Source organism: Ceratotherium simum, chromosome 22 (genome assembly GCF_057802395.1).
Source record: "Ceratotherium simum simum isolate JZ-2026a chromosome 22, ASM5780239v1, whole genome shotgun sequence".
Lineage (NCBI taxonomy): Eukaryota > Metazoa > Chordata > Mammalia > Perissodactyla > Rhinocerotidae > Ceratotherium > Ceratotherium simum.
The window spans coordinates 16,045,921-16,060,886 of NC_141921.1; positions in this window are offsets into that span (position 1 = coordinate 16,045,921).

The window sequence follows — 14,966 nt, forward strand, 5'->3', positions numbered from 1 at the left end:
ACTAGCCCCAGGGAGAGAGGTTGGCACCTAGTCACCTTGTAGAAATGTCGAGAACTGAAGGCTTCATTCTGATTCCCCTCTTACTTCCCAAATCCCCATGCCCCAACTTGTCAATTAGACCATGTTTGTGTCACACTCCTATTCCTCACTGAACTACCTTGGGCAAATCAAAATCCTCCTCCATTCCCCACTAGTATAATCCCTTGGACAAAATCAGCCTCTCTGATGATAATGACGAGTTGACCGTGGAGCACCTACCTTACACCAGGTCTTGAACCAGGTCCTGGCAAACAGCATCTGGAAACTAAGTAGTATCAGTCCCATGTTACACACAAGGAAGTTGAGGCCCAGTGGAGTGAGGAAGTCGCCCAAGGGCTCATATCTTCTAAGTGCAGAACCAGAATTTGAATCAGGATCTATCAAGATCTATTAAGATAGATCTATCTTAATAGATCTATCAAGATCTATTAAGATCTATCAAGATCTGTTCTCTTAAACTTGCTGTTATTCTGTCTCAGTTTTCTCCTCTGTAAAATTATAATAATAATCTCTTAATAACCCCAACTTTCTGGGGTTTCCGGGAGAATTAAATGAGATAGTGTGTTGAAAGCCCTGGCACAAATCCTGGCCATGCCTTCTATGACTATGAGTTCCCATCCCTGCCTTCTGTCTGGGCCTCGGTTCCCCATCTATTCAGAAACAGAAAGTTGAGTTCTGAGGTCCCTCCTAGTCAGCTACAGGTCACCAGAGCCAATTGTGGACTCTTCAGAAATGTTGTGAGGTGGTTGTTAAACAAGGTCATTATTAAAGTTAAATCATATAAACTACAGTTAAATAAATGACATTAAAAACAAAGATCAATGCACCTTGAAAGCACTGTGCTAAGTGAAATACGTCAGAGAAAGACAAATACTGTATGATCTCACTTACATGTGGAACCTAAAAACATTGAACTCACAGAAACAGAGTATAATGGTGGTTACCAGGGACTAGGGGGTGGGAAAAATGGGGAGATGTTGGTCAAAGGGTACAAACTCTCAGTAATAAGATAAATAAGTTCTGGGGATCTAACGTACAGCATGGTGACTATAGTCACCACTTTCAAGTATTATACACTTGAAAGTTGTTATGAGGGTAAGCTTTAATGTTCTCACCATAACAACAACAACAAAATGGTAATTATGTGAGGTGAAGGATGTGTTAACTAACCTTATTGTGGTAAATGTTTCACAGTATATACGTGTATTAATTCATCAAATCACATTGTACACCTTAAACTTACACAATGTTGTATGTCAATTATATCTCAACAATTTGGGGGGGAAAAGAAAAGAAAAATCAGTTTATAAAATGAAAACAAAAGGTCAATAACAAAAACTCTTCACATCCTAATTATCCTACTACTAAAATGTAGATATCTGTAACCTGGAAGAAGTTGTTTGTATCCACTGGATTTGTATAGTGGAAATATTCTATAATGGTGTGCTCTGTACATCTCTTTCCACCTCCAGGTTCCATGACAACATGTTGCTAGCTTGAAATTGGCCATGATGCATGTATTTACACCGCAGAAATGGCAAATAATACAAATCGGAACCCCTCCCTCCCCTTCCAGGACTGGTTGCCAGACATTTACCAGCACACCATTGCTCCCAGTCCTGAGTCCTGAGAATCCAGACATCTCAGGACAGTTCAGTGCTGGAGGCATCCTGCTCTGCTATTGGTGGAGCTGTCATCCAGGAGAGGCACAGCCCAGCAGCCCAGTCCTTCTCAGCCCAGTCCTCCCTGCCTGGCCCTGACGGAGGATCCCAGACAGCCTGATGGAGTCTCTGGCCCTTTCTTCCCTTCCCTCTGGACCTTTGCCAGCCTCCCCAAAAACCTCAGCAGGGTAGGCCATGGGTGAGGCCTTCTGATGCAGACCATGTAGCAGACCAGCTCTGCAATTTGGCTGTTCGGGAAGCAGAAGCACCTCCCAGGTCCCACTGACTCTCATCTTGAGGGACAAAAGCCCAGGGCACTCAGAGCCCACTTTGCACAGGCACTACTCCAGCCTTGGGAGGCAGGGATTTGACAGACGAGAAAACAGTATCAGAGTAAGGGACTTGCTTAAGGTCACATGGCTGGTAAACGAAGAAGCCCAGATACGAACAGGGTCTACTGCTACCCCACATGGCTGTGTCTTCTGAGGCAAACTTCAGTTTCCACTTCTCTACAGTGGGGTATACTTTTATTTCTCTCACAGTGTTATGACTCAGATCTGGAGAAGGCATACATGGTGTTTGAGCCCAATGCTTGGCACAGAATAGGCACTTAAATTAAGGTCAATCTCATCCTGTGTCTACTTCCTGATCTCCTCTCCCGCTCCACCTTCCTCAAATCACACCTGGCAGGGAGGAGACATATTCCCTCCTGCACAGCATCTCTGGAGCTTGATCCACTGCATGTCCCTGAACTTTCTCTGGGGTTAGGAGTACCAGAGGATTCTATCTGGGTACTTCATGGTTCCTTGTGAGGGGCAAAGCAGGACTGTGATCCCAAGGTTCCCTCCAACCCTCAGCTCTTCCTCAGACTCAGCTACAGTATCAGAGGACTGCCCTATGGGAGTCTTCACCTGTACCCCAATCACCCACACACAAACACAGACACACATGCACACACTTCCTCCAGCCTACCATGATGGGCCCAGAGATTCAGGGAGGAGGAGGAGTTTGGGCCCAGAACTCAAGACAGATGAAAACCTGCCTTGTCAGTCCTTTTCCTCAGAACCATAGTGGAAATAACCATCCCTTGCCCTGAGCCAAGCCCTACCTCTTCCCACATATGTCACAGACCCTCACTTCAGCTCTGAAGAGGTAGTCCAGGCAGGAATTCATCTCCCCATTGGGTGGGTGAAGAAACTGAGGCCCAGAGAGGTGCAGTGTCTTGCCCAAGGTCAGAAGCAATATAGGATCATACACAGGATGAAACTCAGGCCACCTTGATTTTTTAAGTGACAGAATTACTTAAAGATTGCCAAACATGGCCCACCCTCCATTTCCCAAGTAAATGTAATGTGACCAGGAAGAGCTAAGGGATTTGGCCAAGACCATGCAGCCCGACAGTGGTAGAGCCAGCACCAGAACCCTGGCACTTGTCTCTTGGGCTGGGGCTGTGTCCACAGCATCATAGGCTTCAGGGCTTAAATCTAAACTAATGGCTACACCTGAACTCTAACAGAAATCCCTCCTGCTGTCCTGAGAGCTGGTGATGATCACTAGTGGGGTGGGGGCCTGCCCAGGGGTTGGCATGAGGGAGAAGACTGGACCCTGGATGCTTAATTCTGAGCCAAGTGGACCCACTGGCCTCAAGGAGAACAGGTAGCCTCATGAGAAGGGTAAAGCAGGGCTGCAGCAGTCCTGACAACCTGGGACTCTCTGATTGGCCCCAGGTGGAGAAGGCCTCTGGGAGGGACCCTGTGGTAATTAGCTCTCATTTGCTAAGACAATAAGATGCCCCAGAAAGTTTCCTGGGTTTGTGTCTGGGGAGGGAGCTGAAAGGAGTGGCAGGAGGTGGTTATGATACTAATGATCAAGATCATCTTAACGGTCCTTCAGGACATCCCCACAGAACTTCACAGTTTACTAAGCACTTTCGCATGTATTTTCTCACCAGGTCCTCCGAGCACTCCTGTGAGGGAGGCGTTATGGTCCCCGTTTTATAGATGATGACAATGATGATCAGAGATACTTACTGAGCACTTGTCTTGGGCTCTGTCCTCTGGGAGTCATTGACACTAGTTTTGGTTACTTCACTGCTCTCTGAGTCTGAAGGGGAATTCAAGGTCACCGTGCCCAGCTCCCTAGTCCTCTTCACAGCCATGAAAATGAAAACCTAGAGAAGGAAAGTCATTGGCCTACATGAGTTAGTGTAGGCGACTAGAACCCCATATATTGCCTCCCATCCATGTGCCCATTCCATTGTCCCCAGGCTCCCTCTTCTGCTTTGTTCTCTAGGGAGTTGAAGAAAAAGCTGTCCACCTGTCCAGTAATAATTAGTTAATTGCAGGGACCTGACAATGCATGCCCTCAGTATCTCGAGTCCTGGGTGTTTGCATCCCCCAGGGCTGTAAATCTTGTGTGAGCCAATGAAAGGACACATAGTTCAGTTAATAGGGTTGTAATAATGATGATGGCAATGATAAGAATAATAGCAAAACCTCAGAGGGTGTTCCTTCCTCTGTGCCTGTATTCTGCTAAGTGCTTTACTTACAATAACTGATTTAATATTCAAAACATCCCTATGAAATAGTGTTATTCTTCATCATTTTGCAGATGAGTAAACTGAGTTGTAGAGATGTAGTATTGTGACAAATGTCCTATAGCCACTAATTGGCAGTCTAGGATTTAACAAGTGGTGTGATGTTACAAGTTAACAACCAACTCTCTACAAAGAAACGAGGGAAAAAAGAACAAATCAAGCCTCATTTGCAGCCAGGTTGGCCTTGGTGAGTCAAAGTCCAAGTTGCTGAGGCCATACACAATGTCCATCCCTGCCACGGCCACTTTGTTCATGAGTCCACTGGGCAATGAGAGCAGTGACTAGAGAAAAAGACTGACTGGGATCCACATATTGGATCATCCTATCCACTTGATTATTAAAATCCTCTTCTGCTGAGGACACTCTTGGTGAGCATTCACATGGGACACAAATATCAACACATATTTTGCCAATTCAAAGAGGACTATCCACAGGACGGGCCTGGTGGCGCAGCAGTTAAGTGCACATGCTCCACTGTGGTGGCCCGGGATCCGTAGGTTCGGATCCCAGGAGTGGACTGATGCACCGCTTGTCAAGCCATGCTGTGGCGGCGTCCCATATAAAGTGGAGGAAGATAGGCACAGATGTTAGCTCAGGGCCAATCTTACTCAGCAAAAAGAGGAGGATTGGCAATAGATGTTAGCTCACAGCTAATCTTCCTCACAAAAAAAAAAAAAAGCAAAAAACAAAGAGGACTATCCTCATACCTCTTCTCCAGACCTCATTCTCTCCAATTTTCCAATCATGTTCCTTTTAAATCCCCGACCATCCAGCTAAACCATTGGCCAATTGGCCACAGTCCCTTAACCTATATAGATTCTCACCTCTGGTCATTTCTCCTTTCAGATAAAATGAACAACCAAGTACCCTGCTTGATGTTCTGTCCCCCCGGAGAATTTCTCTTTATGACCGACCTTCAGGGATGTCTCAGAAAGGAGCATTAGTAGTACAGCTGTCCACTTTCAGGTGGTGCCTGCATACCATGCAGAACCATCTGAAAACCATGCCCGAGTTTTCTCTTCCTCATCAACTGATCATAGGGAACTCCCCATGAGACTAGAGGTGCAGACTACAGAGTGTAACGTAGCAGGAGTAGGGCATTTGGGCCACTTGCTCATGCAAACTACTTGTCCCTTCAGGAACTGCTAGAGTCCAATTTTGTACATACCACTTCCATTTGAAGATGTAGTGCTGCTTTGCAAGCCAACTGTATGATATGGTAAGTCAAACAACATCAAGTTCATGATGGGAGTTCAGGTTACACCGTAATTTGGTGGCTCATGGTTAGGTGTCCAGTCTCTACAAACACCCAGTAGAAAGCCAAAAGCTGTTTCTCAAAAAGAGAGTAGTTATCCTCAGATGATAGCAAGGTTTTGCTCCAAAATCCTAAGGGTCTATGCTGTGATTCACCTATAGGGTCCTGCCAAAGCCTCCAAACAACATCTCTATCTGTTACTGACACTTCAAGCACCATCAGATCTGCTAGATCATATGGTCTAAATAGCAGAGGAGCTTGCATGGCAGCCTGGACCTGTTGCAGACCTTCTCTCGTTCTGGGCTTCGCTCAAAACTAAAGGCTTTTCAGGTTGCTCAACCTCATTTGCTACACCCAAATGAGGAATACGTTGCCTCCAAAGTCCAAGGAGGCTCACTAGGCATTGTGCCTCTTTTCTTGGTGGTAGGATGGGCCAGATGCAATAATCTACCCTTTACCTTAGAAAGGATATCTCAACATGCCCCACAACACTGAACCCCTAGAAATTTCACTGAGGTGGAAGGTCCCTGGATTTTTGTTGGATTTAATTTCCACACTCTGACATGCAAATATCTTACCATTATGCCTAGCATAGTAGCTACTTCCTGCTCACCAGGTCCCAGTAGCATAATATCATCAATGTAATGGACCACTGTGATGTCTTGTGGAAGAAAAAGGTAATCAAGGTCCATGAGGGCTGAATTATGACATAGGGTGGAGTGTGGATATACCCCTGAAGTGGAACAGTGAAAGTGTATTACTGGCCTTGCCAGCTGAAAGCAAACTACTTCTGGTGGTCTTTACTAAAAGATATTGAGAAAAAAGCATTTGCCAAATCAATGTCTACATACCAGGTACCAGAGAATGTGCTCATCTGCTCAAGCATCGAAACCACATCTGGAAATGTAGCTGCAATTGGAGTCACCATCTGGTTAAGCTTACAATAATCCACTCTCCAAGACCCATCTCTTTTCTGCATAGCCCTAATAGGTGAGTTGAATGGCGATGTGGTAGAATCATCACCCCTGCATCCTTCAAGTCCTTGATGGTGGCACTAATCTGCAATCCCTCCAGGAATGTGGTATTGCTTTTGGTTTACTTTTTTATGGTTAAAGGCAGTTCTAATGTCTTCTACTTGGCCTCTCCTACCATAATAGCCCTCACCTCACAGGTCAGGGATCCAATGTGGGGATTCTGCCAGATCTTCAGTATGTCTAACCTGGAATATGCATTCTAGAACTAGAGAAATAACCACAGGAGGGGTTCAAGGACCCACTTGAACCAACTGTGATCCAGACCTGAGCTAAAACTCCATTGATCACCTAACCTTCACCAGCCCCTACTCTGGTCGACCACAGTGACATTTTGGATCTCCAGGAATTAGTGTCAGTTCAGAGCCAGTGTCCAGTGATGCCTGAAAAGCTGATTATGTCCTTTTCCCCAGCGCACAGTCACCCCGGCGGAATCTCCACGCTGTGAAATCTCTGAATTGACTGATCCTGAACCATCCCACTTCTGGACTTTTGTTATGCAGATCATGAACAGGCTCCGTGCTTATGCTTGGTTAGGTTTTTCAAAAGCATTCTAAAATAAACACCATTTAACCAGAGCCAGCTTCAGAAACTATTCTATTAAAGAAGTTTTTTTTCATCCAGAGTGAATTCATGTTCTGAGTCACATTGATATTATTGACTGACCTTCTTGGTATGAGTTCCTCACATGTTTTGTAATTTGGGTTGGCAGCTTTATTTGAGAACCTTAATAATTTTGGTTTTATTTCCTACTTCCCAGCCTCTTTGCTTTCCCCTCCCTATGTAGTAATTTTGTAGTTAACTCATCCAGAACAGTGCCTCACCTCTGCTTCACCCCAGTAGACAACCAGGAGGTCCTGTAATGGGAGTTTGGGGTCCCTGCCCTGGAGTGATACTCGGATGTTTCCCAGCCCATTCCTGGTCTTAAGGCTACAATAGCAGTTTCTTCTGCCTTCTTTTCCAAGTGGAGACAGCCACCCTAGCCCATGGCTCATGGCTAAGCCTGGCTCTGGCCCCTCATATCATTTCTAGATAAATTAGCAGCTGCCACTGCCTGCTCCAGATCCAGATCCCCAAGGGCCTGTGACTTCAGTCCCACACACTGCTCTGTGTTATTCTTTCTGGTCTAAGGAGACATATTGGTGTTTTTTTTACCACGATGGTGGTTTTTTTTGTTTGTTTGTTTGTTGTTTTATACTCTATCACCACCACGTGTTTGGAGCAGACAGGGTGTGCCAAAGTGTGAAATCACTGTCCCAGCTTGACCCTTGTCCTGGCTTTTTTACATACTTTGTCCTCACAATTAAGGTAAAGGTTATTATCCATATTTTGCAAATAAGGAACTTAAGGTTCAGAAAAATTAAATAATTTGGTCAAAGTCACCTGAGCAAGGGGTCACTTACTAGCAGTGAGGATAAAAATTAGGAATGTCAAATAGGTCATCAAGTCCAATGGATTAGTATAGGGCTGGAAATGGGAGACAAAGCTACAAGAGCCCAGAGCTGGAAACACTTGAGACAGGAGTGAGGAGGAAGAGCAAGGGCAAGAAGGAATTGTGAGGGCCAGCTGCCAGGGCTGCCCACAGCTTGGAGAGCCTCAGGCCCTTCGTGCTGGCTGCCAGTCCAGGGGGCTGTCAGGGGTTCCTCTGGATTTAAGGGCTGTGCAACTTCTGACTCTAAAATCCCTGCAAAACACAATCTAACATTATCCCCTTCTCTCCAGCCTCTCCTCTTCCTGAACAAGGGACAGCCGTCTCCAGGCCCCAGAAAACCATCAGCTTCATTCTAGCTTCCTTTCTCTCCCTTTCCAGCCAAGAGCCATATGCAACCATTTCAACAAAGTGCGCCAGCAGCCTGATTTTGTTGTCCCTCCTCCTTCCTCCCTACTGCAACTATCCCATCCCACCACCCATTTTCTTCTCCTCCATCTGCTTCGTCCAGGGCTGCCTGATAACAAGCACTGTCAGAGGGAGGGGGCAGGCCAGGTGGGGGGGTGTACATTGATATATTCTGTCTGACTCTAGTGTTGCTGACCCTGTGTTGCTCCAAAACCCCTCTCTCCTTCTCTGCAGTAAGGTGGTTAAGGATTTAGTCCATCAACTAAATAATCCATCCTTTCCCAAGTGATCTTTGCTGCCATCTTTGTCATAAAAGTTCTCACAGGTGCATGGGTCTGCCTTTGAGAACATGTTCTGTTTCACTTGTCTATTCTCGCACTCATACTATACTGTTTGATTACCACGTGGTAGTATGTAGTATGTCAATATCTGGAGGACAAGTCTCCGTTTTCTCAGATTATCTTCTAGGCCCTTACCATCTGCACCCCCCAAAAGAGTCATTCAGCAAGGCAGTTTAACCAAACCGTCAAGGACAGAATCCCTATCGCTCTGTTTCAAAGAATAGAGACAGAGGGAAAGTTACCCAATTCATTTTATGAAGGGAGTTTACCCTTGATATCAAATTAAATGAGGGCAAAGCAAGAAAAGAAAATCACAGACTAATCCCAGTTCTGATCATAAATGCAAAATTCATAAATTTAGAGGTCTACAGTCTTACATCCTCAATTCTAAAAACAACAAAAATCTCTGAAAATCAATTTCTTTCATAACTTATTTGGAGACGACACCTGACAAAACCTGATCTAAACTAACATGGTTTGAGCATTTACACATTTTGGTGCAGAAATATTTGTTAAATTACAGGGTGCTGCTTCCACACCCAGCTGTAAGTGTGATGTAATTTATGATTTTAGAGGAGCCTAAGGAGATGTGACAACTAAATGTGAGTGGTATCCTGGATCAGATCTTGGAAGAGAAAAAGGACATTGGGGGGAAAAAAACTAAGGAAATCTGAATTAAGTATGGACTTCAGTTAATAATAATGTATCAATATTAGTTCATTAATTGCAAAAATGTACCATACTAATGTAAGATGCTATAATAGGTATGGCGTATATGGGAACTCTCTATACTATCTTTGTAATTTTTCTGTAAATTAAAAGCTCTTCTAATATTAAAAGTTTATTAAAAAAAAAAACAAAACCTCTTTTGACTTCACTTCATCCTGCAACTACCTACCTATTTTTCTGCTCTCCTTTACAGCAACTTGCCTCGAAAGAGCTAACACACTTATTGTCCCAAATTCCTCCTCTCCTTCTCTCTTGAACCCACTGTAATCAGGCTCTACGCCCACAACACTATGTTGCAACTGTGTTTTTCAAGGTCAGCAAAAACCTTCATGTCGTTAAACCAATAGTCAAGTCTGGGTCCTCACTTTAGCTGACAGCATTTATATAACTGATCACTCCTTCTTTGAAACACTTTCTCCACTTGGATTCCAGGCAGCCCACTTTCCTGGTTTTTCCTACCACTCTTGTTCTTCTTTTCAATCTCCTTTGCTGATTCTTCCTCATCTCTCTACCTCTTAAAGGTGGTATGCTCCTAAGCCCACTCATGGAAGCTGTTCTCCTCCTGTCTCTGCTCATACTCCTTTGATGATCCATCCTGATCATGGTTTTTCGATGCTATCTACATGCTGACAACTCCCAAATTTGTATCTCCAGCCTGGATGTCTCCCCTGAACTCCAGCCTAATCCATCAAAATGCCTACTCCACATGTCCACTTATGTGGACTCAGATAAGCAACTCAAACTTAATGTGTACAAAACCTAGCTCCTGATCTTCTCTCCATACTTGCTCCTTGAACTCCTTCCTGCATCAATTAACTCCACTCTTTGGGTGCTCAGGTCAGAAACCCTGGAGTCATCTTTGAATTTTTTCTTTCTCTCATCTTGCGTACAAACCTTCAGCAAACCCTGTCAACTCTGCCTTTGGAATACAACCAGAAGGCACTGCTCACAACGTCTACCACTACCACCCTGGTCCAATACCACCCTGGTCGAAACACCATCAACTCTCCATCTGTCACCTGGATCACTGCAGAGACCTCCTGACTGGGCTTCCTGCTTCCATCTGTCCCCTTGGCACTCTGTCCTCCATGTGGCAGCTAGAGTGGTTCTTTTAAAACTTAACTCAGATCATGTCACTCCTCTGCTAAACTGCTTCAGTGGTTTTCCCTCTCACAGAGAAAGAATCGAGTCAATGAAATAACCTACAAGCCCTTCATGATGTGGCCCTCCTCACCTCTCTGAGTCATCTCCTACTCTCCTTCTTACTCACTTTGCTGCAGCCATGCTGGCCTTCCTATTCCTCAAAGAAGCTAAGAAACTGCATTTACTGTTCCCTCTGACTAGCGAGCTCCTTCCCCAACATTTGCACATGGCTCTCTCTCTCTCACCTCATTCACATCTTTGCTAAAATGTCACTTTCTCAATGAAGCCTTTCCAACTCACCCTATTTAAAGTCAACCACTCCATCACTGTAACTCCCTATCGCCCCTCATTACTGTTTTCTTTATCTCTATAGCAATTATCACCATCTAACAATCTATGTATTTTACTTACTGATATGGTTTATTATCTGTCTCTTCTCATTAGACTGTAGACTGCATGAGGGCAGGAATTTTTATCTGTGTTGTTTTCTGCTGGTTCTCCAAGGCCTAGCACAATGCCTGGAATTTAATAGATGCTCAAAAAAATGTTTGTTGAATCTATGATGCAGATAATATAGGATAATATTTTTATGATCATAGCACAGAGATGGATTTCTTTAAACATTGATAGATTTGACTACATTAAATAAGTGGTTGTACATGAAAAAGGACACCATAAATAGTTAAAAGTCAAAGTTGAGGCTGGGGGAAAGTGTTTGTAATGTTTATAACGAAAAGTTAATATCCAAAGTACACAAAGAAATCCTATAAATCAATAAGCAAAAGACAAAATCCAATAGAGGTATAAGTAGAGGATATGAACAGCAAGTCACAGAACAAGAAACTCAAATAACCAATAAATATACAAAAATATGTTCAGCCTCACTAATAATCAGGGAAATGCAAAATTAGACAATAAGAAATATTATTTCATCCCTGTCATATTAGCAAACATGAAGAGACTGACAATACCAAGCATTGGCTAGGATATGAAGAAATAGGAACTCTGATACTCTGATGGTAGGAATATTAATTGGTACAACTACTCTGGAGAACAATTTGGTGTTACCTAATAAAGTTGAAGATGGACAAGCCCTATAGTCCAGCAATTCCACTTTCAGATATATTTTCTGGAAAACTCATACACGTGCACAAGGAGACTATGCAAGAATACTCACAGAAATTCTGTTTACGTAATGGAGCAAAACTGGAAATAAACCAAATTTCCATTAAAAGGAAAAGGGATAAATAAATCATTATATATTTATAAAACATTTAAAATGAATGCATTAGAACCATATGTGTTAACATGGATGACTCTCATAAATATGTTGTTGAGGAAAAGAAAAGCAAGTTGCAGAACACACACAGTATGATTCAATTTATATAAAGGTCATTTTCAAGATTTAGACAAAATTATAAACAAGTGGAAAATATAAGGAAAAAATTAAATGATGAAAAGATAAAGATTCCAATTCAATCTAATAGAAATTCTAGGAGAAAAGTAGAAATAACTTTTACAAAATAGAAAGATAATTCCCTGAGCTAGCAAAAGTCTTAAGTCTTCAGACTCAAAGGGCTCATGTCTGCCAACCAGATGACTGAAAAAAATTGATATCCAAAATGTCTTCGTGTAATTTCAGAATTCCCACAAAAAAGAGAAAATCCTTAAATGCTTCTAGGGGTGGGGAAGAGGGGAGATTACTTGCAAAAGGACAAGAAACAGAATTAGCATTAGACTTTTTAACAGGAACATTGGATTCCAAAAGAATTAAAAAATGTCTTCCTAGTTACTAGTGAAAATGGTGTCTGAACTGTAGAATTCTGTACTCAGTCAAATCAATATCAATAAAAATTAAGGTGAAAATTAACAATAAAAAAGTCAGTAGAAAATGAAGGCATTTTCAAAAAATGCAAGGACTTGATCTTCTATGATCCCTCCTACACACTTTCTGAAAAAAAGATTAGATTGCCCTCAGATAACAGAAAATGAATTCAAGGAAGTTGGAGCCAAAGAAATTCTAAACTCAACGGAACTATCCCCGAAATGTGGGGAAATAATCCCCAGACAACACCTGTGTATCAGACTTAGAAAGGAAGTGAAAAGAAGGACTTTACAAAGAATGTCTTCAAAACAAAAGTGAATTCTATGATTAAAGGCCCTAAAACTCTTAATGAAAAGATAAAGACCCTTGTCTCTTCTTTTTCAAAGAAAAAATTAGAAACTCTAGGAAAATTTAAAAGCCACTCAAGAAAATCAGGGTCCAAATATGAAGAAAACCAAAATGTGACATGATTTTGAGAAAGTGATTAAGTATAAAATTTTAAAAGTCTACTACAGTTGAGGAATAGTGACTTCCAACATGACAGTGTATGGAGTTCTACAGACTCACTCCTCAGTGAAACATGAAAATTACTTTTAAAGCAATCATTTAAAACCTCTGGAAATGGTCCTAAAGGCATACAACAAATGAAAGAACATCCATTCAGGAATATCTACAAAAATTCAGTAAGAAAAGCAAGAGTCTGTGGTATCTGAACCAAGACTACTCCCTCCCTCCCCTCTCCCAGCTCAGCAAGACAGAAACTCCACTCTAGATGGGTGTAGCCAAGAACACAGGGCTACCTCTTCCCCCAGCTTTTAGTCAGATGGCTGTCCTCCTGGGAGGAGCAGGACGTCAGCCCTTCTCATCCTGAGGCAGGACGTTGCCAGCTATCTGTTATGAGGCTAAGTCCTGGGTGAGTCAAGAGGTCCCTTATTCCCTTCAGCCCTGACTCATGGAATTGATGACTACCTTAGGTGCAGTACCACTGAGAATACTACAGCCCCAATAACTCTTGTCCAGGCATACCAAGAGAGGCAAGCTGAGAGGACATTAGGCTACTGTCCTGCCTCCACTGACCGCTCAGTTCCTAAAGTCGGGGTGTCACTCAGGGACACCCACAGTTCCAAAGCCCTGACTGAGAGATTTTTCCTAAGAGAGAAGCAGTCAAATAACTACTAATAGCTGCAAATGTCTTCCTAAAGGAATTGACTTCATTTGCAACAGAGTGTGGAGAAGTTAGTCTTCCTTCAATGGAGCCCTAATTTAATTGGATTAGACTGTAGAGCAGTTTATGTCCCAGGATATTGTTTAAAACAATAGAACAATCAAGTGACAAGTAGTGGAGTTTAACAGCTGCATGTGGTCAGAGAAAGGAACAAAGAGAGCTTGCCAAAACCACCATCATCCCAGGATGACTGTGGGCATACACAAAGCTGTGCCTCCCTGAGGACCAAGATCAGAGGTTTAAAATTGCCCGGGGGGGGTGGGTAAGGCAGACATACTTCATTAAAATAATCAGCAAGATTATCCAGCTAGTCACTAAGCAATCAAGCAAATGACAATAATAAGCCCCAGAGCAGGGAGACCAGTACCCAGAGTTGCAAAAACATATTATCTAAAATGTCCAGTTTTCAACAAAAAATTATGAGACATGCAGAAAAATAGGAATGTATGACCCACACAATAAAAAATAAACAACAAGAGAAGCTGCCTATGAGAGTGACCTGGTGTCATATTTAACAGAAAACGACTTCAATGTGGTCATTACAAATATATTATAAAGAATATCAATATCTTTTTATAGAGATAGAAATTATAATAAAATAACCAAATGGAAATTCTGGAGGTGAAAATTCTGAAATGGTAAATTCAGTAGAGGGTTTCAATAGCAGATCTGATCAAGCAGAAGAAAGAGTTAGCAAACATGAAGATAGAGAGAGAGAGATTATTTAATCCAAAGAAGAGCCTCAGAGAAAATGGAATACCATTAAGTGTACCAACAAACATATAATAGGAGTGCCATAAAGAGAGGAGAGAGAGAAAGAAGCAGAAAAATTATTTGAAGAAATAATGGCTGAGAAACTTCTCAAACTTAATGAAAAACACTAATCTACACATCTAAGAAGTGCAATAAACTCCAAGCAGAATAAACACAAAGTGATCCAAAAACAGACACATCAAAGTAAAAATATCAAGGACAAGCAGAAAATCTTGGGAAGAGCAAAAGAAAACAACCAGTTTCTTACAAGGGAATCTCAATAATATTAACAGCTGACTCCTCAGCAGAAACAATAGAGAACAGAAAGCAGTGGAATAACATATTCCAAGTGCTCAAAGAAAAAATTTGTCAACCAAGAATCCTATAACCAGCAAAACTATCTTTCAAAAAATGAAAGTGAAATGAAAACATTCCCAGATAAACAAAACTGACAGAATATATTGGTAGCAGACCCACCTTGCAAGAAATACTAAAGAAAGTTCTTTAAGCTGAAAGCAAGTAACCCCAAAC